The sequence below is a fragment of the Narcine bancroftii genome, chromosome 2 (assembly GCF_036971445.1).
Source record: "Narcine bancroftii isolate sNarBan1 chromosome 2, sNarBan1.hap1, whole genome shotgun sequence".
Taxonomy (NCBI): Eukaryota; Metazoa; Chordata; class Chondrichthyes; order Torpediniformes; family Narcinidae; genus Narcine; species Narcine bancroftii.
The window spans coordinates 274,591,522-274,614,589 of NC_091470.1; the positions used below are offsets into that span (position 1 = coordinate 274,591,522).

Here is a 23,068-nt window from a genome sequence, read left to right on the forward strand (position 1 = left end):
ATTCAAAAAGAGGGTTGTAAATATTATGGAACATCAACTATATCTGTTTACTTGATGCGACACCTTCAGCAGCTGCTGAACATATCACATAGATGTAGACAAGTAGGATACCTGAAAAGGCATCAGACAGTCTCGGCTCAATGGATAGCATTTCAAAATTCAAGATGCCTTTTTTCATCATATACACAAAATGCACAAAAATTGTTTTCCTTTGCTCTGTAAAGGTACACAGAGGCACCACTATACTAGTGCCACTACCAAAACAAAAAAAAAGTCCCTTTAGAGAGTCTAAGGATCCTGCCACCTCCTCCGATGTCACCACCTTGTGCGCCCCCCCCCACACCCTGCAAAGCCTCCTGTCCAGTCCAACAGTGAACCCAGTTCAAAGCATCCAAGTTGCACTTCATCAGTTGCTGTTTCTGAACCCCTGATCTGATTGGGAAGCTATCAGTAACCTGAGGCCCTTTGGGAGCCCTGTTCATCATTTGCACCCTCATGACACACGGTTTCCCAAAACTAATCAACAACAGTCAGGTGAGGCATTTGACCATCAAGCCCCACACTGACTGCTGCTGTGGTATTTCTGCCTTCCTATGGCTTTAAATCCCAATTTAGAGATTTGAGCAGAACATTTAGGCTAATTTTCCTCCCTGCCAGCTCTCCTTCCAGTGCAGTACAGAAAGTGTGTTACATTTTTAGAGCAAATTTTCAATTACACCAAGGTTCTTGGAGCCTTTTTAAATACCTTCAAATAATAGGGAAGTGCTCCCTGAAGTTCTGATCAACATTTATCTCACAACTAATCAATATTATCATATTTATGTACACAAATTAACTGCTACATTTCCTACACAGTTAATCTAAGGGGAAGCACTTTGGGTCAGGCTGGAAGTTACAATATTAATGCAAAGATTCCTTATGTTGCAGGTGACCCACCATTGAACGAGGATGCTCATTTTCTATATGCTGCATATCCCCACAGCGCCAACCCATACCTACCACCACAATGCGGAACACCCCAACTCCCCTTTGAAAAGTCCCATTATTTTACATGTCTAGTGAATTATTTATTTTTTATGCCATAGATATGTTTACAGATGATGGCACCTGAGATCTGTTTACAAGCCAACTAATTACTGTACTTTTCCACAGAGCCCATCTGTCTTCTCCTGGTGCTCACTGCAGTGCTCTATTTATCAACTGTTTAAGAATTCAACAATTCATTATCTGCAGCCTGCCCATAGTGTGGACTCTGCAGATAATTTTATTGGTGTCAATTTAAGTGAACTTTGCTGGCTTTGATAATGATATATTGTACTAATTACAATCCATCAATCAAGAGCTGCTTCATGCTAATTAAGTATCAATTATATAAAACAAAGGAGGAAAAACCCAACACCCAACCCACCAATTTTCCCCTGCAACCGTGCCTGCCTGTCCCGCATCGGACTTGTCAGCCACCAACGAGCCTGCAGCAGACGTGGACATTTACCCCTCCATAAATCTTCGTCCGCGAAGCCAAGCCAAAGAAAGATATAAAACCAATGCAGATATTAAAGAAAAATTTAGTATTTAACAAATCAGCACATAAATACCCCTTAAATTAAAGCTAGTTGTGGTATAATGTTGCCCTACAGCATTCTTAATGTTTGTGAGATATCTAGGTCACGTCTGTTGCACTGACCTAATTTCTACTTCATTGCCCTTGATCCTTAGGGGCGAGGTTCACTCATTCTTATCAAGAGATTTTTCTCAGTAGGAGCAGCTAATTTTAAATTGGAATGCTGCTTAAAATATTGATAGATTTTGTTTCTGTATTTACTAATCTACTGTGATCTGTTGCTTGACGGTAGTAATGTACAGCAGAATCAAATTAGGATCTTGAATTCTCGAGGTGCCAAGATGTGACATATTAATGTATAAAAAAGGTTTTCATGTTTCCTAGAATGACCACCAAAATATCTAGATATCAGGCAAGGTCACCGTGAGAATAAATTAAAGACAGCAGCACAGTGTTTAGATTCAGAGCCAAAAAAGCAACCATGCCACAAAAAAGAATCAAAAGATGGCTGTATTAAACTAGCATTTCTCGCTGCAGTAGAAACCTCCCAATCACACTTCCCCCATTCTCTGCAGTATATAACATTTTGTTTGTACAGGATGCATGACTGACTGAGCTGCCTCCAAAATAACATACCTGGTGATGGGAGTTCTGGAATTGGATCAAGGATCTATTGCAGATGCCATTCTACTGAGCCAAGATAGGTCTTTAAGATTCCAGGGTAATCCTAGCACCTAACTCATTAATGGAACTTGGACAGATTTGGGACCGGGATGATTTTTACTTCGGCATGTGGTAATGTTACAAACCAATGGCCCATGACAGTTTGCTCCTGGAGTCTGTTAATCACGTCAGTAATAGAACTGTTATTAAAGCATTTGATAAGTGATCTCAAACCCTTATCTGCAGGGTATCTGTATGGGAACCTTTGACATTTGTGATGGTTTTGTTGTTCAAATTGTGTTAAAAAGCAGAGAATGCAAGAATTTGTCCAGCGACATAACTCAAGACAATGGGGTGAATCTTCCACTTTTCACAGTCAGTACTCATGTTGGTATTTAGTCTTATAGCAGAAGTCAGCATTAATGACTTTGTCTAATACAAAGATGAATGGACTGCTTTCTGCACAACTATAAAATGTCAGTATGGGGTCCAGTATGGCAGCACAATCTTTATCCTTTCATAGCACATGGATGCCATCGTCTCTGGCTTTGAACACCATACCTGATTAAAAAAAGGCTAATATAATGTGTAAGACCAGGACAGAATTAGAGTTCTACAACACAGCCCAATGTCCTTGCCAAATATGTCTAAGCTCAGCATTCAAAACAATCATACCCCATAGGTAAAATACAAAAATCTGTAGACACCATGGTTGAAGTAAAAAACACACAATGTTGGAGAAACTCAGCATGTCAGTGTTCCTTACATAGCAAAGGTAGAAATACATACAGACATTTTGGGCTTGAGCCCTGTATTTTTACTTTTACTATATAAATCATACCCCGAGAGTGGTGGATAAGCTGTCCTAACTGGAACCTGGACTTCCTAAGGGAAAAACCACAGTCTGTCCGGCTTGGCAGCAGAACATCAAGGACTATCATGTTGAGGACTGGCACACCTCAAGACTGTGTGCTCAGCCCTGTTCATGCTATTGACCCACAACTGCATCACCAGATCCAGCTCCAACAGAGTCATGAAGTTTGCAGATGACAAGACAGTAATGGACCTCATAAGCATGATGAGTTGCACTACAGAGAAGAGGTAGAAAATCTCGTGAAATGGTGTGGGAGTAACAACCTGAGTCTCAACGTGAACAAGACAAAGGAAATAATTGTGGAGTTAAGAAATACCAGGGACGACCACCCTCCAGAACACTTTAATAGCTCAGTAGTGAAGAGCGTAAGGAGCACAAAGTTCCTCAGAGTCCACTTAAGAAGTGACCTACCCCAACATACATCTCTTCACTTATCATGAAGGCATTACAATGACTGCAGTTCTTAGAAGGCTGAGGCAGGCAAGGCTACTGGCCACCATTATATCAACTTTCTACAGGTGCTCTATCAAGATCATTTGTTGTAGAGCATTGGTTTGGAGGTCAAGCCACAGGCTTCTTCCCCCCACAGCCGCCGCCCCCCCACAGCCTTCTTCCCACAGGCAGTAGGATTGATGAACTGCTAATAAATAATGGCAACTCAGAGTTGTTTTAACAACATTTATTTTAAATATGTATATTTGTACTATACTTGTTTATATGTTTGTATGTACGTTTGTACTGTGGACCAAAGCACACTTTTGTCAGGTTGTACTGGTACAATCATATGATAAATAAACTTGAACAAGTTTGTGCCACTTGCCTGCATTCTGCACACATTTCTCTAAACCTTCTAAAACCATGTACCTGTCTAATTGTCTTTAATTCCATTGCCTAACTTTGTCACTGCTAAGCAGGCACTCAGAAATCCTGTGCTCATCAGAGAAAACAGATTAGCTGTCATGAGGAAATTTTATCCAAGCTTGTTGCAGGTTTGTTTACAAAAGGGTCAAGGCTTTTTGAGATGAGGTCTTTTACATTTGAAGAGTAAAGTGGATGCAAGTGAGCCTTCCACATGACAGGCAGCTGTCATTTACAGATGTGAACATGGAGACGTTGGAGTAATCCAGAGGATGGCATCACACTGTGAGGATCCCAATGACTTTGGTTGATAATCATGTGGCAACTGTATTCCGTGAAGTGTGGATAGGAGTCAAAGATGGGGGAGATAATGATCAGATAATATGGTGTCAGAAAACTATCAATTTATTTTAAAAATATGAAATTTATTAACAAACAGAAAAATGAGTTGAGAAACAAAAAACTTCAGGTGCAAGAATCTTGAGAAGCTGGAGGGACTCACTGAGTCTAGAGTGAAATGACTGGACAATGTTTTGTGTCAGGACCATTTGTCACCTATGTTCTAATGACAGAAACACTCCGCACTCCTAAAGAAAAGTTATTTTTTGAGTGGTCTGCAGAACATTAACTTACAATGCAGTTGAAATTTGGAAGTCAAAAAATACCACGAATAAAAAATGTATTACCATACTTTCTGTATTTCAATGAATAAGGATTCATTTTAAAGCACTCAGATTTTAATGCATACTATGTTGCAATGAACAATGTTTAGTGCCTTAAATGTAACAGATAAGTCCTCTATTTTAGCATTTGACATGGGAAGAGCCTTAAGTACATTTACAACAAGACCAATTTGCATTGTGGTTTCTGGTTGTAGAATAGGTATCAAACAATTAACCTACTGTCATCAATTCATTCCAATCTTTAATATAAAGAAAGATGTCTTTTGGAGATTACCAAATACTGAGTGCGAGATCCCAAGGGCTAGATGACTGGAAGAACCAAGAGTCCAAGTCACAACCATTGGCACTTTCAGCAGATCACATATTCACCCAAGCACATATCTAACCAGAAGCTTAGCTAAAACACATTGTCAGAAGAAGTATATACAAGTCAGAAGCATCATCTGGTGAAATTATTGATCTCATCAAGGACATCTACCAACCACTCAAAACCATGGAACTGAAGTTGACCACAAAAGTCCATCATGTGATTGGATACTGGATTTACTCACCTCCAGACCACAATAACAAGCCTCAATGGCATTGATCTCCACCATTATAAAATACTTAAGTGGCTGGTGATGGAATGCATCAAAGTACACCTCCCAGAAATGCTGGATCTATTTCAATTTGCCTATAGAAGAAACCATTCCACAAATGATGCTATAGCCTTGTAACTTCATTCTATCCTGACCCACCTGGAGAATGATGCCTCATACATCAGGCTGCTACTCACTGACCTGCTCAGTGTTTAATATGATAATTCCTGTTCATGCTACTAACCCAGGACTGCACGGCCAAATACAGCTCCAGATGGCACAACAGTAGTTGGCCTTAACAGCAACAATGATGAGTCGCACTATAGAGAAGAGATGGAAAATCTTGTGAAGTGTAACAACCTGAGATTGAACATGGACAAGATGTAGGAGATGATAGTGAACTTCAAGAGGACCAGGAACAGTCACCCTCTACTACACATCAACAACTCTGTAGTAGAGAGAGTGGAGAGCACCAAGTTCCTTGGAGTGCACTTAACTAGTGACCTATCATGGACACTAGTCAGGAAGGCGCAACAGCGACTACACTTCCTGAGAAGACTGAAGCGGGCAAGGCATTAGGTCATTCTTCTATAAGAGCTCTATCCTGGCCAACTGCTTCACAGTGTGGTAAGGTTGCTGCAGAGAAATGGATTAGAAGTCAAACCACAGGACCACAAGAGTGGCAGAGAGGATCACTGGAGTCTCCCTCTCCTCCATCGAAGTGATCTACCAGGATCATTGTCTGAAGAGGGTGCATAAAATCATTGAGGACCCCTTCCACCCTACACACAGCATTTTTCAGCTGCTCCTGTTGTGGAAGAGATACAGGAGTTTCAGAGCCAGCACCACCAGGTTAAGGAACAGCTTCTTCCCACTGGCAGTGAGAATAGTGAATGACCAAAGGAACTGCTCACACTAACCATCCTCAACAATTTGCACAAAGCAATATTTATTTTTATAGTTATAATAGTTGTCCTGCATGTGCATTATTTGTCTGAATGCATGTTATATCTGGTTGCGGGTCTTCATGTTTTTACACCAAGGACCAGAGAACACCGTTTTGTCAGGTTTTACTTGTACAACCAGATGACAATAAACTCGTCTTGACTATCTGTGAGGATTGATAAGAAGATCTCTTACACAATCTCCATCAGTATTGGAGCACCACAGACTGTATTCTTAGCCACCTGCTTTACTCACTCTAAATTTATGATTGTGTGGCTTGGTACGTCAACAACACTATTTACAAATTCGTTAACAATACCACGGTAGTGGGTTGCATAAAAAGGGGCAATGAGTCAACATACAGAAGAGAGATTGAGAACTTGGCTGAATGGTGCACCAACAACAACCTTGCACTAAAGATCACCAAATCCAAGGTAATAATTGTTTCAGGAAGAGAAAAGCAGAAGTGTATAATCCAGCGATCATTCGGGGAAATCAGAGGAGAGGGTGAGCAAATTTAAGTTCTTGGAGTCACCATCGTGGAGGATCTTTCCTGGAACCAACACACTAAAGGCAGAGTGAATAAAGCATGTCAGCACCTCTACTTCCCCAAGAGTATGTGGATGTTTGGCATGACATTGGAATCACTGGAAAATTTCAACAAATGTGTGGTGAAAAGTGTGGTAACAGGCTACATCATGATCTGATATGGGGACACCAATATCCTTGAGCTGAAAACTCTGCAAATGGTAGTGGGGCAGAATCCAGGACATCACAGGTAAAACCCTCCCAACTGTTGAGATCATCGACAGGGAACGTTGCTGTCAGAGAGCAGCAGCAATCATCAAGGATCCACATCATCCAGCACATGCTTTACTCTCACTGCTACCATCAGGAAAGAGGTATAGCTGTCTCAAGTCTCACACCACCAGGTTCAGCAGTTACCCCTCCACCATCAGACTAAACAAAAACTCCGACTTATTTAAGGACTCTTATTTTGGCACTTTATTGTTTTTTTCCTCCTCTCTGGATTGTTCAGTTTGTTTACATTTCTTAATTTGTTTATATGCACCTTCTTGAGTACTTTTTTTGCACTTCCAATAAGTGTTAATTCTGCCTCACCTGCAGGAAAAGGAATCTCAGGGTTTATACAATTTTCCACACATGCAAATATGACAATAAGTATGAACTTTGAAATATCTTTGGAACAAGCTCCTTCCAATTTATTATCAGAGAAGTATGTAATGTTACAGCATAGATAGAGTTATTGCCTCAACAAGCTTGTCTTGATCTCTGGTGATATTTGTGTAGTTTGTACACTCACCCTGCAATAGTGTGGGACACCCCCAGTTGCTTCAGTTTCCTCCCACATTGTCCTCTAGTGTGTAGGCAAATGATAAAATTTCAAGAGAAGAATCGGTGGGAATGCTGGAAGAATACAATTAATTAGAGTAGAATTAATGACTGATAGTCAGTGTGGACTCAATGAGCTACAAAATGTGCTTCCTCATGCATCTCTCTCTGACTATAAATCCATATTCACCAGGTAACAGTTAAATAATCATCCAGATACTGGAGCGCAACGGCCTGAACCTGTCAGCAAGCATAAAGTAACAGTTAAAAAAATATCAGTTAGCAGACAAAAATCAGTTAAAAATAAGTTAGCAAACAAATATGATTTGAGTAAGGCATAATTTTATTTTGGTATTTGCAAATTAGGGACTTTCTGTGCACTTCCAAACTCTCCTTCTGCTTACCCTCTAATATGATAGGCACCCTTTTTCAGATGTACCCATGTCAAAAGGATTAATAGCCACAATATATAATTGGTTACTTAACTTCCAACTGATATCCAATGATAAAATGAAAGATGCTTTGGAATTAGAATTCCAGGAATTGCTTCCAGATGATTAATATGATCATATTTTTTGACTAGTAAATTCTTCATCAATTTGCACCTCCCATGCTTCTGTAGCCCCTCCCTCCTGTTCCTCACAATGCTGGGTTGCATTGAGGAGGGCTGTTGTGCTGTTTTACTGATTTCTTTGGAAAATGAACTGCTTATAATAATACATTACATCTGGTTTTGTGTTGTTTTGACTGTTAATGCAAGTTTTGTGGATGTTTTTATTTAATTCTTTTTTGACACCACTGTATTGCTGCATGTGACCATGTAGCATTGCAGAAATTTCTTAGTGTAAACTCCGTTACTTTGCATGCTTAGCAGCAGCTGTGCAGGAAGAAAGAGCAGAAGATAACTGATGTGTTATTTTGTCTCGGCAGATATGCATTTTCCTTTGTTAAATGTTATAATTTTCGCTGTCTGTTTAGTCACTTTGCCCCATGCAGTTTCTAACTTGCCCAGTGAGTGTCACTGTTTTCACCTTTTGTATATAGTCTTTCATTCGCTTGAGTTCAGAAGAATGAGAGGAGATCTTATAGAAACATATAGGATTATGAAGGATACGGATAGGATAGATGTAGGAAGGTTTTTTGCCCTGGCCGGGGAAACTAAAACGAGATGACACAGTCTATCTCTGATTCGGGGGAGTAGATTTAGGACAGAGATGAGAAAAAATAGTTTTTCCCAGAGAGTAGTGAATGTTTGGAATTCTCTATCCAGGGAAGTGGTTGAGGCTGCTTCATTAAACATATTTAAAATTCGGTTAGATAAATTTTTACATGATAGAGGAATTAGGGGATATGGGGAGAAGGCAGGTAGGTGGAGTTAGGTCATAAATTAGATCAGCCATGATCTTATTGAATGGCGGAGCAGGCTCAATGGGCCATTTTTGGCCTACTCTTCTTCCTACTTCCTATGTTCCTAAGACTTGTAACTTAGTTGAAGTGTTTTCCTGTTAATCTTAATAACTCCCAGCTAATATTGTGTACACAGAGTTGAGTACATACTGACATGTTAAAATAAAGTATCTGTGTGCATTTTAAGAAAAAGAATGAAACCTGTTCCACACAGAGCCGGGTTTCAATGCTGGGAGAGCAAAAGTGCCCAGAAAGAAATACCAGAAGGCAATTGAGGTGTTATATTGTCTTCTGAAGGGAGAAAATAAATGGTGGAAAACAATTCTGTGAGTTGTCCCTGTTTCTCTGCCCTATCCAAGCCTGTTACATATACATAAAGACAATTTAAAATGTATGCAAGTATTTTGGAATGGTTCACTTGGTTACAAGATACTATTTACCAATCTCACAGCCTGTGGGAAGAAGCTATTTCCTAGCCAGCAATCCTGATTCTGATGCTCCTGCACCTACTTCTTAAAGGTAGTGAATCAAAGATGTGTGAGGGATGGAAAAGAGCTCTTAATACTTCTGAGCACTATTTAAGCAATGGTCCTGTGAATGTCATCAAGATAGAAAAAGAATACCCCAGTGATCTTCCCAGCCATTTTTATAATACTCTGTATTGACTTCTGGTCCGATGTTTTGCAGATACTATACCACAATGATGCAGCCATTGTGTTCCTGTAAAATGTCAAGATGGAAGCCAGTGGTCTTGCCCACCTCAACCTTCTTAGAAGGTGTTGGCACTGCTGCGTCTTCTTGACTAATGAAGAGGTGTTGTGGATCTAGGAAGGCTTCTGTCAATTCTGCCTGGTTGTTGCTTGGAGTGCCAGCAGATAACTTTAGCTGTTTTCATTGGCTCCATCTCTGGGCTGTGATTGAGGGACTCCATCCTGGCTGTAGACAACCAGCTTTAGGAAACCAAGGATCAAGTCCAGGATTCATGAAAATGGGATGGTAAGCAGGCCTCCTAAAAAGTCTCAGGCACCAATAGCTTCCTAATGCTTTGGGGATTCAGAACACTAGTCAAAGGGGTACTATCTGGATACCTCAATTCACTGCTTCACAGGTCTGGGAACACAATAGGGACACCAGGGACTGCGTCTTCAGAGGCACCTAGATCCATAATCAATCAACATCTTTGAAGGATCTCTTCTCTCATCTTGAAAATAGCATTGGATTACTTGGCATCTGTTTACCTTTGCAGGGCAAGTGAAGGAAATATTTTGGTGTATTTTGTGTACATGACAATAAATAGAATCTTGAACCTAAAGTTATCCTGTCCTTGCTGTTGTCCTTTTCCTAGACTCATCATTGATATGCTTCCTCCAATTTCAGATTCCATTTATGCTTCTGATAGCTGTTGGCTCACAAAATTGGAGTGTGGTTGGAGACGACGAATTCATCATGCTCATCGCTCTCTTGTGGCTCAATTTTCTACCTCCCCTTCAGGCCAACTGTACATATTCTAGCACCAGCACAGTCAAGGTAGGGGAACCTCTATATCGATACTCGTCCTCAGACACTTTCTCCCAAATGCCCTTGCTGGCTTATAGTACATGGATCAGCTGTTGGGAATAAAAGGTTCCACAACCACACATTGCTTTTAAGTCACATGTTGAATGCACCACTTTTGCCCATCACCAAGAATCAGCAAATAATACATTCTCTCCTCAATAGGCAAATGGCACCAGTGGTCTTTTAAAGATACTGCACTGGACACAAATGGAAAGACTGGAGAGTTTGAATATTTTGAGAGCTTCCGTGTTAATTGTACATTATTGCAATTATGAAGAGCAAGGGATACAAAACCACTGGCCTGTCTTCCAAGCTAAAACCTCCTATCATAAAGTATCTCGAATTAAAGCTCCAAAGTCATTTACATAAAACTTGCCCAAGATACCCCTACTTGAGAAAGTCACGTGCTTGGTTTGAAATAAATTTTTATTACATGTATTAATTAATTAATGTAATTTTTTCTATTTTTTCATTTAAAGCAAGCCTGATGCTAATATTCAAAATTAATGTTTAAAAAATGCAGAGAAAACAAAGTATATTTGAATAACTTACCAACAATAATCCACTTGCATTTCCTGGGCAATCATTTGTTGCCATGTCATTCAGGGGTGTCAAGAGTCCCATGATTTTTTGATTCCCTCTGATGGAACAAAAAGTAAACCAAAGAAATTGGAACAGAGATATCAAGTGTAAAACAAATTTAGCAAGAAAATGGAGCATTGCAAAACATTCTGTGGTGAGAAAGTCATACAGTTACATCATTCCCACACTGTAGTTAACAAATGTTCAAGTTTATTTATATTACATTACCTCAGATTGATAATAGAGACTGATCATTTAGCACAAATACCTTTTCCAGTGTCCATGTTTCACTTCAAACATCTTCCATTTGGTTCATTTATCCCCATTTGTTTCTTTCTCCATGCACTTTCCTGAATTTCTCTATCCTTTTCATCTCACTCATCGTGGTAGAATTCCATATTCTCTTCATTCTCTGCCCAAAGACATTGTTCCTGAATTCCCTTTCAAATCCATTGATGACTACCTTCTCTTATAGGTGATAGTTTACTGTAAGAGAACTTGGATAGCTCTAAACAGGCAAAAGAAAAGGTGGTTAATGCTATCAGAACTATAAAATACAAGTTAGTGCAATACTTTATAAGGTGACAGTAGGAAAGCAAGGACACCAAGAGCACATGTTCCATATCTTAATGTGGATCTTTGGATATCAGCGCACATAAAAATCACTTTTCCAGGACAGCCACAATAGAACACCCAGCTCATCAAAATTAGTTTGTAAAATCCAATCTCACACCAGCCAATAAAAACTGCAGAGTTACTTTAGAGAGTTAATTTCATGTGGCTTTGATTCCCACAGAAGTTTTGCAAATGATTGGAGCAGCAGTGGCAACATTCTATCTCTTTCTGATCTTGCATATCTGGTGGACTGCACAATCACAATTTTTCTCTGCAGAGTGGCCAATTATTGTACTAAAATGTCTCCCTGAGTGTCCTCTCCATCTCTACTGAATACTGAGAATTACTTAATAATCTCATATGGTGCTTGACAGATGAGGTTTCTGGTGACTTGGGGTATGGATGTACAGTCTTCAAAGAGAGTGGATATTTATGACAAGACAAAAAGAAATTGATGGCAGAGTAGGCCCAGTTATTGATTTCAGAGAAGGTGATTAAGAGATTTCTAGATGTCAAAGGATGAGGAATATGTGATTAACTCGGGGAAATTGCTCAAAGGCAGAAGTCCAGCCATGATCTAACTGAAAGACAGCATCTTTATTATTGTCTGGAGTTAAATTGCACAAATCTTATCTTAACTAAATACATGCAGATATATTCTACTTTAACCAGTAGAATAGTTTAGCAGTTGTTTGTAAATTATATATGGTAGTTCTAGTTAATGCTCAAGTGAAACATTTGAAAATATATAGTATGCCAAGATAAATAAAAAAAATTGTTTCTGCAATAGATTTTTTTTTTAAATTGACAAAAACACATGGATATCAGTTAAGAATGATGCTGTTCGTTTAAATTTAGAGAAGATTAGATGTTCAATTTCCAATCTGAATGCAAATTTTCAAACAGTGTGGGGTCCCTTTTTGAATTACTTTTATAATCTTTGATTTGTTATGAAGGTAGAAATGTTGACTAATGAGATAATTTATCACTCTAATAAGAATTCTATCTTTTTCTTTTTTTGGCAAAGAGCTTCTTTCTTGGTAATGTGTTTAGATTTTCATTTTTTAAAATAATAATGAAATAATATATCAATACAATATAATCTGTTTGATTAAAATGTGGAGTACTTTGGATGAAATTATATGATTTAAGTGTAATGTATCATTCTGAATTTCAACATATATCCATATGTACTCTGTATTTTTCGATGTGTAATTTCAATGTTAATAAAAATATTTAAAAAAGAATGATATTGTTGCTAGTTCCTAGTTTCTTTAGAAAAAGAAACCTGCCACCATCACCTATCCCAGGTCCAAAAATGCTACAAATTTACCCTCTAGAATTATCCATTTCAAAAATTATACAACTGTCTAGAAGACACTTTGGGAGAACCTGTGGTTAAGAAAGAAATTATGGGAATTCACATTTTTCTTCAATTAACTGGTATCAAAATGTTACTATATAACTTGCCGTCCCTATAAACATCCAGCATAGTTTCAATAAGATGGGGCATTGAACTTCTTTGTATTCCTAACCATTTTCAAGATGAAAATTTGATCATTGCTTCTACAGAGGGGACCACCTGCTGTCTGCCACTGGGAAGGTCAACTTAACAGTTCTCCACAAACATTTCAGCAGCTGGAGATGCTCCTCAAATCAGCTTGGATTCTATCCATCTAGGAGAGAATGAATGTAATCTTCACTACACAAAGACTGCAAAGAAATTGTCCCCCCACTACTTTTGGCTTCAAAAGCTTTAATTTAAATTCCGAGACAGTGGAGTACCCCTCTCAAATGTGTTGGTTCTCAAATTTATCTACATGCCTTTGTATGTCTTACATTGGATGGAATGTGTGACTTTAATCAACAGGACTATAGACTCACAAGTGTCCAGCAGACAGCTAACACATTTCAGCATTTTATTCCACAATATTTGCAACGTGCTTCCAACTGGATTGGAGCCAATTCAGAGCACAATAGGAAATTGTTTAGCCCATGTCCATTTCAGAACCATAATTATCAAGCTATAATACACAGGCATACTTGTATGTATACATGTCAACTTACACAGGGAAGATACAAAACACAGCCTTGCACAATACCACCTTCCAACATTAGAAATCAGAAGATCACAAGATAAAGGAACAAAAGCAGGCCACTAGGCCCATCGAGTCTTTTCTGTGACTCTACACTAAGATGAACTATAGTTCCAATTTCCAGTCTTTTCCCCTTATCCCTTGATACTAATTAGATATTTATCAATTTCCTGTTTAAATTCTCCCCCATGATCTGGCCTCCACCACTGTACGCAGCAGTGAGTCCCTCAGATCCACGACCTCAAGTTCTTCCTCATCTCTGTTGTAAATGGATAACTTCTAATTTTAAGATTGTGACCCCTTGTCCTTGATTTACCCACCAAAGGAAATATCTTATCGATATCCACTCCGTCAAAACCTTTCAAAGTTCAAAATGTCACTATGAGATTCCATCTCATTCTTCTAATCTCCAATGAATACAATCCATGAGCTGCCAAACATTCCTCATACATTAGCCTTTGCATTCCGGGAATCATCCTAGTAAATCTCCTCTGCGCCCTCTCCAACAACATCACATCCTTTCTAAGATAGGAGGCCCAAAACTGCACACAGTTCTCCAAATGAGGCCTCACCAGTGTCCCATTCAGCTTCATCAACTCTTTACTCTTATACACTATTCCTCTTGAAATGAATGCCAACAAAGCATTCACTACCAATCCCACCTGGTCATTAACTTTTAGGTTTCCCTGCACGAGGATGCCCAGGTCCTTTTGCACTTCCAAGGTTTGAATTTTCTCCTCCTCCAAATAGAACTCTGCCTGTTATTTCCACTGCCCAAATGTAGAACTGAACATCTCTCAACATTGCATCTCATCTGCCATATTTTTGCCCAGTCTCCTAATCTGTCTATATCCTTTAGCAACTTTATGGTTTCTTCAACACTTGCTGCTCTGCCACCTATCTTGGCGTCATCTGCAAATTTGGCCACAAAACCATTCATTTCATAAATCCAAATAATTAATATAAATTGTAAACAGCAGCGGCCCCAAGACAGACTCCTGTGGAACAACGTTTGTTACAGACAGCCATCCTGAACGGGATCCCTTACTTTCAACCCTTTGCTTCCTGCCCATCAGTCAATTTTCTTTCCAGTCTAATATTGTCCCTGTAATTCCATGGGCCTTCATCTTATTAAGTAGTCCTACATGAAGCACCTTATCGAAAGCCTTTTAAAAATCCAAATTACATCCACAGCCTCCCCTTTTGTCCATCCTACTTGAGATTTCTTTTAAAAAAAAACACTAATAGTTTGGTCAGCTAGGATCTACCCTTTTAAAAAAAAACCATGCTGACTTGAACCTATCCTGTCATGCATCTCCAGGTATTTCATAAGCTCATCCTTGAGCATCAACTCTAATATCTTTCTAATCACTGACATCAGACTAATAGGCCTATAGTTTCCTTTTTTCTGTCTCTCACCTTTCTTAAGCAGCGGATCCATATTTGCAACCTTCCAATCCCCTGGAATCATGCCAGAGTTTATTGATTTCTGGAAGATCATCGCCAATGGGTCCACAATCTCCAAAGCCACCTCTTTTAGAACCCACAGGTGCACCTCATCTGGTCCGGGAGATTTATCAATCTTTAATCCATTCAGTTTGCCTAGCACAATTTCTCTAATAATCTTAACTGTATCTAACTCTACTCCCTGAAATCTCTGTCTGTCAGAGCCATTACTAATGTCTTCCACAATGAAGATTGACGTAAAATATTGATTTAGTTCTTCTGCTATCTCTTTATAGCCCATTATAATTTCCACAGCTTTGAAGGACTGTTGAGTACGTGGCTAACTTTAATGAAAATGGATATTCATGATGAAATTAACCATCACCCTCAGTGCCAGAGGGCAGACCTCAGCCAGAGGAAAATAATGAAAATCTAGCCATTCAACCCAGCACAGAACATGATCTTCCAGACTTCCTTCCAAATCCTATACATCAAAGCTTAGCATCCAAAAAATCCTGAAAATCCACTAGCAGAGTAATCAAACCAATGTCCAGCATGGATGGGCAGGCCTGTCATCAAGTCCTCAAAGCAGGCACATATAATCCAAGCACTACCTGAGGTTGCTTGGCAGACACAGGAGACAATTCAAGGATGCTCTCAGACTCCTTGGAAAAAAATTAACATCTCTACGATATCTGTGAAACACTAGTCCACTAACCTCAGGTTTATTTGTCAGGAGCAAGTAGAAGATATACAGAGCAGCAAGCTAACCCCATAATGCCTGCATATCAAGCATTTGTTGCTCTACCTGTGGAATAGTCAGTGAACAATTGCATCAGTCATTGCTGAACCCAAAGAACTGAAGCTCATCACCTTGCACCAAGCACCGAAAATTCAAAATCAAAAAAAAAAATCAGAAAATCCTCAGTGGAGAGCATCTGTAGAAGGAAAAATCTAAATGATTTTTCTTTCCAGACATGCTATCTAATCTGCTGTGTGCTTCCAGTGTTTTCAATTTTTTTCTTCAGTCATGGTTCTTGTTTTGATAAAAGTTTCATAAAACTTGATAAAACAAAGTATTTTTCAGCAACCTGTTAGACTTATTCTGTGTTTTATTTAATTAGCTGTAGGAAGAGTTTTGTTGAAAATTGGCATTATTTGCAGATTTGTTGAAGGTCGGGATGGAAGTTTATTACATTACCCAAATACACAGATGCAGCCAAATTCTTCTTACTGCAGTCAAAATGGTATATACCAGCTACAATCGTTTAAAAAACATGTCAAGACAGAAAAGGAGGTAATAAAAGAAAATAATGCAGAAAGATCATAACACAATAGAACATAGAAGCAGAAATAGGTTATTCAGCCTATCAAGTCTTCCCCGCCATTTTAATCATGAGCTGATCCATTTCCCCACTCAGCCCCACTACCCAACTTTCTTCCCACGATGTTTGATGCTCTGGCTAATTATCAATCTCTGCCTTAAATACACCCAATGATGTGGGCTCAACAACCACCTGTGGCAACACATTCCACATTTTACATCCTCTGGCTGAAGAAATTCATCTGCAACTCTGTTCTAAACAGGCTTCAATCCTAAAGTTGTGCTCTCTGGTCCTAGGATCTCCTATCACGGGAAACAACCTTTCTATATCTACTCTCTTCTTGCCTTTCAACATTCTCCCAAATACCAATAAATATGGTCAAATGCCAAATGAAGTCTCACCAGTGCCTCAACATCATAGCCCCGCTGTTGTTTTCTATTCGTTTTGAAATGAATGTCAGTATTACATTTGCCTTCTTCACCACCATCAAGATGCAAGTTGACCTCCTGCACGAGGACTCCCAGATGCCTTTGCATCTAGGTATTTTCAATTTTAAAAAAAGTCTGCCTGTTTGTTTCTTCCACCAAGTGCATGACCGTACACTTTCTGACATTATATTTTATTTGCCACTTCTCTGCCCATTCTCCTAATCTGTCCAAGTTCTTCTGCAGCCTCCGTGCTTACACGACCTGCTCCACCACCTACCTTCACATCATCTGCAAGCTTGGCCACAAAGCCATTCATTCCATAATCCAAATCATTAATATACAGTATTACCTCGTTAGAATGCGATTCGTTAATCTGCGGAATCGCTTATAGCGTGGGTGTCTGTGGACCCCAAACTTTGCAATTTTTCTATAAGTTTATTAAAATTCAGAATACCAATATTAAAAGAATGCGCTTGCTTTCCTTCATTGAAATTGTTAGCTATAGATAGCAGATCCTTCGAAAACTGGTAATATTTGGGTTTGATTATCCGTGGGCACATATATGCATCTGTTCTGCTACTTGGCTGTAATGTGGTATGAAATCTTGGACCCCAACTACCGTGTTCGAATGAGGTTTTACTGTATAACATAAAGAGAGTGGCCTCAACACAGACCTCTGTGGAGTACCACTTGCAACTGGCAGCCAATCAGAATATGATCTTGGTTTTCCACTCTCTGCTTCCTGCCAATCAGCCAATGCTCTACTCATGCCAGTATTTTATTGTAATACCATGGGCTTCCTATCTTTTCAAGTAGCCTTATGTGCTGCAACTTGTCAGATGCCTTCTGAAAATCCAAACACACAACTTCCACTCCATCTCCCTTATTCAGCCTGCTTGTCACTTCCTCAAAGAATTCCATTAGATTTGTCAAGTAAGACTTGCCCTTAAGGAAACCATGCTGGCTTTGGCCTATCCTGTCACGTACTTCTGTATTCCTTAACCTCATCCTTTACAATCGACTCCAACATCTTCCTAACAGTTGACATCAGGCTACAATTTCCTTTCTGCTGCCTCATTCTTTTCTTAAATAGTGGAGTTACATTTGCGATTCCTCTGGGACTATGTCAGAATCTATTGATTTCTGATAGATCATTACCAAAGCCGCCAAAATCACTACCGCTACTTTCAGGAACCGAGGGTGCAATCCAACTGGTCTGGGAAAAATCCACCCTTGGACCATTCAGCTTTCTGATTACCTTCTCTTGAAATAGTAACTGAACTCACTTCCCTTCCCTGATACCCTTGGACATCTGGCACATTGTTAGCATCTTCCACATTGAAGACGGATGCAATATACTCATTTAGTTCCTCTGCCATCTCTTTGCCTCCCATTATTATTTTACTATCATTTTCTAGTGGTCCCAATCTACTCTCACTTCTTTTATTCTTTATACACTTGAAGAATTTTGATCCTCTAATATTATTTGCCAGTCTACATGCATACTTCATCTATTACCTCCTTACAAGCTTTTTAATTACCCCTGTAAGTTTAAAAGCTTCCTAATCCTCAATCTTCCCACTAAATTTTGCTTCCTTGTATATTTTTGTGATATTTTTCCATTCTAATATTTCCTCTTTTTTTGGTATGTATTTATTTTGCACCTTCCACATTTCATGCAGAAACTCTATATATCGCTGCTTTGCTGTCTTCACTACTCATGCCACCTTCAAATTTACTTCGGCCAATTTTTTTTTTTAGACTCATGCCACTGTTATTCCCTTTCCTCCACTGAAATACCAACATATCTGACTTTAGTTCCTCCTTGTTAATTCCCAAATTAAATTCAATAATTTTTGCCATTTCACACTGGTGAAAGTCCCAGGAATTCAGGACCTCCAGGCCTTTCACACCGCTGTCTAAATTTCTAGGAATTTGACCTCTCCAGCAATTTAGGGAGGAGTCCTGCCCCCAACTGATGATGCGTTATACACTCATAGGAGTAAAAATAAGTTCACCCCCTGTCCATCAGTCTCTCTCCCACCCGCTCCCTCCATTTCCCCACCCCCTACCGCCCGTTGTGACGACAGCATAATACGGGATGAATGGCCGATTTTATTTCCAATAATCCCTTACACTGCTTAAGCCACTTTGGGAAATCCAGTTGTGTGAGGCATTATGGTTAACAAGGACAGCCATTCATCCCACATTGTGCTGCCTTCACTGTTGTCAGGAGGTATGTATCCTTTAATTTTAATCGCCTATATGATGCAGCACGCAAACGCTGACGTCACGAGGCTTCTCTTGCTTGAACATTTACCTTTTCACACTGCAAGGAGAGGGAGGTCTGGGAAAATTTCCCAGGGCCACGGCCCTATCTATGAGGTAAAGTTGCAGACCTGTTTAAAATTCCCTGGCCGATCTTTTCACTCTGTAGGTTCACGGGACGGTTCCCTGGAAATCTTCATTTTATACTGTGGTGTGAAAAGGCCTATTGTGACCCCTTTCCTTTACTCTATGCTTTCTACTCACCTATGGTGCATTACAAAGCACCCAATCTAGTCCAGCCAATCCCCAGTGGGCTCATCAACAAGCTGCTCTAAAAAGCCATCTCATAATCTTTCTACAAAATCTCTCTTGAAATCCAGTCCCAACCTAGTTTTTCCTCAATCTACTTACATGTTAAAATCCCCTACGACTACCATAACATCACCCTTCTGACACACCTTTTCTATCTGCTTTTGCAATTTGTTGTCCACATCCTGACCACTGTTTGGAGGTTGGTATATAACAGCTAACAATGTCTTTTTAGCTTTTCCATTTCTTAACTCAACTCACAATGATTCTATATCTTTTGATCCTATGTCATCTCTTTCTAGATTTAATGCTGTTCCTTACCAACAAAGCCACAACACCCACTCTGCTTACCTGCCCATCCTTTCAACACACTGTGCATCCTTGGATATTCAGCTTTCAATGAAATCCATCCTTTCACCGCAACTCAGTGATGGCCACAACATCATACTTGCCAATGTGTAAGTGTATACAAGGTCATCTACTTTATTTCTTCTGCTGTGAACATTTAAATACAAAACCTTTAGCTGTTTATTTGTTACATTTGACTGTGTCCCTGTGGCTTTGCAACATATGCTCATGGCTGCAATTTTGCCCCATCTGCCTGTCTTTGCACACAACTCCCAACCAGCTGTCCGTACTTGTGCACCAACCATATCTTACTCTGCTTCTTCACTTTGGTTCCCAGATTATGATCCCAGAGTAGTTTATGGTTTGGGTAGCATAGGAAGGTTGAAAAGCTGTTGGAAAACTTCCTGAACCTAGTAGCAATGCTGCACTTCTCTGAAGTGTGACTAGGGTGATGAGAGTCCTTTATGATGTTGACTGCTTTTTGAGGCAGAGCCTTACATAGATGCTTCCAGGGCTGGGAAGTTTATGCCCATGATGGACCTGATGAGGTTTTCCACCGTCTCCAGGTTCTGTTTTCATGGGCACTCAAGTTTCCAACTGGAAAGTCTGCAGAAGCTGTGTTTGTAAATCAATACACAGAAGTGCTGAATACCTTGATGAAGGGCTCAGGCCCTGAACATTGGTCATATACCTTTGCTTCCTATGGATGCAACATGACCTACTGAGTTTCTCCAGCACTTTCCTGTACTGCACTTGAGTTTCTAGCCCCTTTCAAATTGCAGCACCTGGGTAGCCCTCCTGGGCCCCAGGTGCAATTACTGGGGCAAAGGTACTGGAAGCATCTTTCAAATGGGAGGGGGAATGAACCCATTAAATCGCCAACGTAGTAATTTAAGGGGATCCCACCCCTGCAAAGACGTGTTAAGAGATGTGTCACGCATTCAGTCTCTCCCCCCCCCCTGCCAGCCATCATTCGTCAACCGCACCATCAATAGCCAGTGTCCCCTCCGGGTCAGTTGCCCTCCCTGTCAGTCACCACCCCCACTGTCTCTTCCCCAGAATAACTGGGTCAGCCACTTCCCCTTTCAAATCACCAGACCAGACCGCCTGGGTTGGGATCTGACCAGGTTGACCCTGATGTAACTGGGTCGCTAACCTTGCAAATTACCTGGTTAACCCCATTTTACATGGCAGTTTGCAAAGCAGATCATGATGCACAGAGCAGATTTTAACTTATTCTTACATGATAGAAGTGATTCATGCAAAAAAAAACCTACAAGGAAAAAAGGGAAAGCCCTTTCGTACTCGCACTGCCTCTCCACGCCCTCACCTTAGAAAGGAGGTATAGAGACCTACTGCATATTTCCAACCTGAAGACCTACCACTCCAATTCTAATGACGTAGGCAGAACGATCCTTGTAGTCCCACCTCCGCCGCGAGCTGTCTTTGACGTAGATGGGGTGCGCGACTGAGTAGTGCGCAGGTCGCTCGAGCTCTCGCCTGTGTTTGTAGCTGCGGGTTTGCGCGGCGGTGGAAATTGTGCCGGTAAGGAATTAATACGAATCTCCTCCAAGGTCGAGTACCTGTCTGCGTTATTTTGTACGTTCTCTGATCCGTCGTATAGCCAGATCGAAACAATTCGACTGAGCGATCTCCAGCTACAGTTCAGGTGAGCGGGCGAAGCGGTTCTGGGAGCCAGGTGAGGTGAAGTGCCATTTCCCGTCACCTCTGCCCACGTTCCCCGCTTGGTTGGAGCCTTTGAAACGACGCCTGTTGCTTCAGGAGGATCACCGCCGCTTTCGTCGTTCACCGAGCACTGCGCGAGAGCGAGGCGCTTGCCATCCGGGGCCTTGAGCGACCTCTGCGCCGCGAGCAACGGAACGCATGGGAGGCACGGTCGCCACGGTAACTAGCTCGGTCACGAGCGGGAGGAGGCGGGGCTGGTACACCTCAGTCTGACTCGCCCCTCAGGGATGATGCACTAACTCGAGAGCGGGGTCGAGGGACCCTGAATATAGTCGGCAGTCGTTAACTGATTCATTCTCTCCTTCCAATGTCCAGGCATTTCAACGAGGCAAACCGAAATAAATATTTTCTTTCCCTTCTCCTAAAAGGCACTTTGTCTTGAGCAGGACCAAATTATTTTGATAAATAGTTATTGGCGTCTCGATGTTGCCTGACCAACTCTCTGGAGGGAAATGGACTTGACCTGAAACATTTACGGTCTATTTTCCTCCAAAGATACTGCCGAACCTGCTGAATTCCAAAATTGACTCGTTTTTTGCTCTAAATTCCAGCATCTGCAGTTTCCTGTGTCTTGTCTCCATTTTCTGTTTTATTTCGGATTTTCAGCATTTCTAGTTTTTGCTTTCCCAATCTGACAGATGTCATGCCACTGCCATTACTGACCTTCACTCTTCATTGGCTTATACTTTGCACCATCATTTTATGTCGGCTTGACTGTTCTTTTCATTCTTGACCTGTCTCCCTTATCCTGCTATCTATGAAATAGCACACATAATTGTACGATGTGTAACTGATTCCTGACTGATCACTGATTATTCCTATGCCTATTGGCCAACATTGCATCCTGTTTAAACAGTGGCTTGGTCTACATTCTCTTCTAAACTCCTGTCAGCCTTATCCTTTCCCTTGCTTTGAGAGGCAGGTCATGGGTTACATCAACTCTTGTCTCCAAGCCTGCCTTGACCTGCTTTAATTTGCCACCTTCCTGCATTAACATTTTCAGACTGCTGTTTATTGACTGCAGCTCGACCTTCAATATTAATTCCCAAATTTCAAGCCTTTTTTTTCCAGACCCTTTCCCCCTGTCACTGGCACCCTGTTCAACAGACAGCAAGCAATGAAGATGGGAAGCAACACCCTCCATGATCACACTCAATCCCGGTGCTCTACAAGGATGTGCACTCAGTCCCCTACTCTCTATGTGTACAGTGATGACCATGTAGCTAAATGCCTCTCCAACTCCATCTTTAAGTTATCTGATGACTATAGTCATAAGCCTGATATCAAATAATGATGAGATAAATACAGGAAGGAGATTGGGAGTCTAATGTCCTGCAGCCAAGATAACCTCTCAATGTCATAAACTTGAAGGGAGTGGGGAGAAACACACTCACCTGTCCATATTATTGGTGCTGAAGTGGAGAGA

General features: G+C 40.5%; 2 protein-coding genes across 12 annotated transcripts in view; one reads left to right on the top strand and one right to left on the bottom strand.

The window, feature by feature from the left end:
- The window catches only part of pomgnt2 (protein O-linked mannose N-acetylglucosaminyltransferase 2 (beta 1,4-)), a 130,948-nt gene extending 109,158 nt beyond the window's left edge, over positions 1 to 21,790 (bottom strand). The window contains exons 1-5 of one of the 8 annotated variants that reach the window (XM_069920962.1): positions 21,279 to 21,790; positions 19,900 to 20,043; positions 11,330 to 11,569; positions 11,032 to 11,119; positions 7,487 to 7,590 (exon numbers count right to left, since the gene is read on the bottom strand). The gene's annotated coding sequence lies outside the window, so the exon portion shown is untranslated. The other 7 variants (XR_011352154.1, XR_011352153.1, XM_069920963.1 and 4 more) reach the window with 7 other exon arrangements.
- snrka (SNF related kinase a) overlaps positions 21,354 to 23,068 on the top strand; it is a 66,194-nt gene continuing 64,479 nt past the window's right edge. Inside the window, exon 1 of one of the 4 annotated variants that reach the window (XM_069920955.1) lies at positions 21,354 to 21,441. The gene's annotated coding sequence lies outside the window, so the exon portion shown is untranslated. Of the gene's footprint in view, positions 21,442 to 21,657; positions 21,802 to 23,068 lie in introns of those variants that run through there. The other 3 variants (XM_069920959.1, XM_069920956.1, XM_069920957.1) reach the window with 3 other exon arrangements.